We start from the raw sequence: 5,303 nt of genomic DNA, 5'->3' as shown, positions 1-5,303 counted from the left end.
ATTCCACTAGGACCCTCTAGAAAATATTATTCCTCTGAAATTAGGACCCTGTAAAATATTTCTATCTTGGAAATAAAATGTGAAATTGAAAATTGAAGTTTCTAATGTAAGACATGTGAGTTAGGTAACTTGGGTGATTTCATATTTTATGGCAATTGAATGATTATTTATTGAGGAGCAAAATGGTATTTTCATATGGTGTGTCTCTTTTCTTAAAAGATGGAAAAGAGGTTCAAAAGTAGATTTTAAAATTGGGGTTATTTTTAATTGGAAAAAAAATTGAGTCAAAATCCACAACTTTTGGTTGATAATATGATGAACCATGTTGGCGACTTTTGAAAGTTCGCGTTGTTCCCTTGAGAACAGCCGAAACTATGTAACACCGAAACAGAGGAATTGGTTCGAATCTACTGAATGAAGCTTTGCAGAAGAATTCGGATTTGCTTACTTGACTAAATGCAATCCCAATTCACAAAAACCAAGCTATTACGTGCAATCAACAATGTTGTAGCTTCTACAACTAACCCTCGTGCAGCGGAGCAGAACTGTTTAGCCCTGCTTCAGGCCTGTAACGCGTTGCCGAAGCTCACCCAAATCCATACCCACATTCTCAAATTGGGCCTCCACAACAACCCGCTCGTTCTCACCAAATTCGCCTCCATTTCTTCTCTTATTCATGCTACTGATTATGCTGCCTCTTTCTTGTTCTCTGCTGAAGCTGATACTCGGCTTTACGATGCGTTTCTTTTCAATACCCTCATCAGAGCCTATGCCCAAACTGGTCACTCGAAGGATAAAGCCTTGTCTTTGTATAGTATAATGCTTCACGATGGGATTTTGCCTAATAAGTTCACTTACCCATTTGTCTTGAAGGCTTGTGCTGGTCTTGAGGTTTTGAATTTGGGTCAATCGGTTCATGGGTCGGTGGTGAAGTTCGGGTTTGATCGTGATATTCATGTTCAGAACACTATGATTCATATGTACTCCTGTTGCGCCGGTGGGATCAATTCTGCCCGGAAGGTGTTTGATGAGATGCCCAAGTCAGATTCTGTGACTTGGAGTGCGATGATTGGTGGGTATGCTCGAGTAGGGCGCTCTACTGAAGCCGTGGCCTTATTTAGGGAGATGCAAATGGCCGAGGTTTGCCCAGATGAGATCACTATGGTTTCCATTCTCTCTGCTTGTACTGATTTGGGTGCCCTTGAACTTGGGAAATGGATTGAAGCTTATATAGAGAGACAAGGAATTCATAAACCAGTAGAGGTTAGTAATGCACTTATTGACATGTTTGCAAAGTGTGGTGATATTAACAAAGCATTGAAGTTGTTTAGAGCTTTGAATGAGAAAACAATAGTTTCCTGGACTTCTGTTATTGTTGGCATGGCAATGCATGGCCGTGGTCAAGAGGCCATTTGTTTGTTTGAGGAGATGATAGTTTCTGGTGTTGCTCCAGACGATGTCTCCTTTATCGGCTTGCTTTCTGCTTGTAGCCATTCGGGACTAGTAGAAAGAGGTAGAGAATATTTCAGTTCTATGATGAAGAAATACAAGCTTGCTCCTAAGATAGAACACTACGGATGCATGGTGGATATGTATTGCAGGACTGGACTAGTGAAGGAGGCTCTCCAGTTCGTACATAACATGCCGGTCGAGCCAAATCCCGTAATCTTACGAACACTAGTCAGTGCCTGCCGTGGTCATGGTGAATTCAAGCTTGGAGAAAAAATCACCAAACTGCTAATGAGACATGAGCCTTTGCATGAATCAAACTATGTCTTGCTCTCTAACATTTATGCAAAAATGCTTAGTTGGGAGAAGAAGACCAAAATTAGAGAGGTGATGGAAGTGAAAGGCATGAAAAAGATTCCAGGGAGCACCATGATTGAGATTGATAATGAAATCTATGAATTTGTTGCTGGAGATAAGTCTCATAAACAGTATAAAGAAATCTATGAAATGGTGGATGAGATGGGGAGAGAAATGAAGAAATCTGGATATCGTCCTTCGACATCGGAGGTTTTACTCGATATCAACGAAGAGGACAAAGAAGATACTTTGAATAGGCATAGTGAAAAACTAGCTATTGCATTTGGTCTTCTTAGTACTCCACCAGGAACTCCGATTCGAATCGTAAAGAATTTGCGAGTTTGCAGCGATTGCCACTCCGCGTCAAAGTACATCTCTAACATTTATAATCGTGAAATCATAATGAGAGACCGCAACCGGTTTCACCACTTCAAGTCTGGGCTGTGCTCATGTGGAGATTTCTGGTGAAGTTATAATAGCACCAAATGAGTACGAAACAGGCAATTGGTAGTGGTTCAGATTCATCAATGCTCTGCATCCATTATGCAGCTGAGGGCATTACTTATTAAAACTTGGAAGAATATTTCAAAGATGCAATTGGTAATGTTTCGTATTCCCTACGCTTGAGACAAAGCTCAGCCCCATTTGGCGCCAATATGCTTGAGAACTTCAAATTCAACCGAAAAAGAAAATCAGCTGCTTTTGCTTGAAAGTGTTCACTTATCTATGCTGCAAGTAAAATGGGAAGCTAGCTTCCTTGGCGAACAGCTTGATCTTGAAGGCGATCGAACTAGCAACGTGGTAAAGCTCAACATATCTTCAACTCCATCCGACAAGATCTTTTAAGTCATCATAGTTTATGCTTAAAGATTATATATTTTGATTCTTCCAAGTCATGGACTTTTCAATCCAATCTGAATTACAGGCATGTGAAGTTTTACTCTTATTCTCAATCATTAAGGAACTCCCAACAAGCATAGGATGCAAAGAGGGGTGGGCTTAGCCCGGTGATGTCATGACTTTTAAGTTGTGTGATGGAGATTGAATCATCGACTTTTGAGATGGTAGTTTAGTTTTTGTCTATTAAGTTTTGTTTGAATTGACTAAATAATGTTATGGCGATATGATTTTTAAACATGTTAGTCTTGGGAAATTGATTTACTATAAAGTCTGGAGTTAAAAGGGAATGGATCTTCCTTTTTTACACTATGTTTATAGAAAATTTATAAAGGTAGCTTTTACTTAAGTACTTAATTAGCCAATCATCCCCTAAATTATTAAATACATTTCCGAGGTAATTGATGGATGTAGACCTTTTTTTGGCATTTTACATTGATTAGTGGAATCTTTTTTGCATTATTTTAGGGTGGTTATGTATAAAATCCATTATCAACAGGTGTCTGGTGGCTCATGCATAGATATTTAAATAAATATGGGACATTTTAATAGAATATACTCAAAATAAGTCTAGATTAAATGCAAAATTCTATTTTTGTATATGTCACAGCGGAACCCACATGTTCATTTCACCCATAAACAGTTCTATTCTTTTACTTTAATTTTTGGAGCCTTGCAATTTAGTTTTCAATCTTTTTTTTTTTTTTAATTTGTGTAAATATTATGTCCATTTGTAAGTATATGGGTTATATGGTAGTTTTTATTATTTTATTATTTATTATTATTTTTTTGCAAATTCAGAACTGAAATGTTATAAATATAAGTATATAGTATTTTGGAAATTTCTTAGTCAAATGTCTCCGGATGATTGCCTAAACCTCCTTTTTCATGTACGCCAAGTTGCGAACAAAACACTAGGAAAAAAATAGAATTATCCTTATCCAAAGATTCCAAATTGGGTGTGTAGCAATCGGTCGGAGTTGGTTTTTCAATTAAATTGTCACGGGACCAACTTTGGTCGATTTAGTAAATGTTCAAATCAATCTTGATCATCAATGTGTAAAAGTTGGTCAGTCGTTTAATTCTTTAAACTATTTTTTTGAAAAGATTTAATTTGGATTTTTCTCTAATCAACACTAATCGACTCCTTTTCTTTTCCAACTGATCGCTTTCGGACCAGTCGGTCAGTTCGGTTTTTCGTTCTAGCATGCTTTCCATTTGGTTTACTTTATGCTTTATAATTTGGACTTTGTTTCAATTTTGTCCATAATTTATATAGTTTGGTTCTTTTTAAATCACTACCATGTTGTCTTTTACTCACCTAAAAAGTACTCCTATTTTAGTCCAACTGTTTTTTTTACTCGATTACCACAATTAATCGTGTTGAAATGCCTTCAATATATTGTTTAGTGCTCCAAATGAGCAAGCATGAGATCTTGCTTGTATGGAAATTGTTGTCGTGTTTGTTTTTGGGGCTTATTTTGTGCATCTTCTAATTAGGATTTAAGAGGGTGTTATATATAAATCCTCTAACCCTTACCTACATCTATCTACGTATTTTGTACTCCATTATTCCTCAAGATAATTAAAGAGCTCATCTCCTTGTCATGGACATAGCTAACACACCATTAATAAGTTATGTAAATCTTCATATCGATTATTTACTTGTTGATTGTTCATGTCATGCATATCGAAGAACATTGACTCATTGTTTGGTAAAAACAAAAGTGCCAATATGGAAACGGCAAAATTGATTTTTTCATAAGACTAATTATTAATGATTAATTAGAGTCAAACAATTCTCTTAAGTAATTTAGGGTTAGATGAAGAAAAATTAAAAGCAAAATTTGTGCGTTTGGTGAGTTACCCATCGGCCACCCAAAAGTAAATGCGGTGCCTTTAATCTCTATATGAATGGCTATCCATTTCCAATGAGTTTCCACACTTTATTTGACTTCGCCAACTTTACAAACCAAATTAGGTGCCTTTAACCATCCAATTATTAAAAGGTTTCTAAGGACAAAAAGTATTTTGGTTTGGTATTCGATCTTTTATATTTGAAAGTTTTGTTGATAATATGTGTTTTTTTTTTAACACCAATTTATTTGTTCTCATCGATCTAATGAGTATTTGGATGAAATATAATTTCTTTTTTTTTAAATAAGTGTTCTACCAAAATTTCAACGTTTTTATGAAATGTCGGTCATGGTAACTCCATATAAGTCTTATTTTCTTTTCTTAATAATGAGAAAAGTCCTTAAGGACTATTTGATTAATTTATGAGAATCAAAGATAACTGTCTTTGGTTATATTTGAAAAAATAAAATATCGAGAATGTGTTATACTTTTTATGAAATTATAAAATATAAAATTAATCAAAATTAATTTCAATAATTAATTTTTGTTTGTTAATTTATTTTTATTGCATTAAGTTATTAAATAATTTTATGTCATTAAAATTTAATTAAATTTTCTCACTCACCTTCCAGTTTAATATATTTGTTAGCAATTAAATTTTTTATACTACACATTTTGTATTATCATATTTTATTAAAAAAATATTGATAATTAATTTAAATATCTATTTTCTTTCTCTTTTT

At 34.6% G+C, this 5,303-nt stretch overlaps 1 pseudogene across 1 annotated transcript; it reads left to right on the top strand.

Moving 5' to 3' along the window:
* The first annotated feature begins 257 nt into the window (after positions 1 to 257).
* On the top strand, positions 258 to 2,941 carry LOC120075101 (pentatricopeptide repeat-containing protein At4g21065 pseudogene; annotated as a pseudogene). Its single transcript, XR_016528996.1, has one exon. The product of XR_016528996.1 is annotated as a pentatricopeptide repeat-containing protein At4g21065 pseudogene (transcript).
* Positions 2,942 to 5,303: the final 2,362 nt, after the last annotated feature.

The sequence above is a fragment of the Benincasa hispida genome, chromosome 4 (genome assembly GCF_027475165.1).
Source record: "Benincasa hispida cultivar pf3 chromosome 4, pf3_genome.v1.1, whole genome shotgun sequence".
NCBI classification, from domain to species: Eukaryota; Viridiplantae; Streptophyta; class Magnoliopsida; order Cucurbitales; family Cucurbitaceae; genus Benincasa; species Benincasa hispida.
Note: the sequence above shows the minus strand (reverse complement) of the source record. Positions and strands in the feature narration are given on the sequence as shown.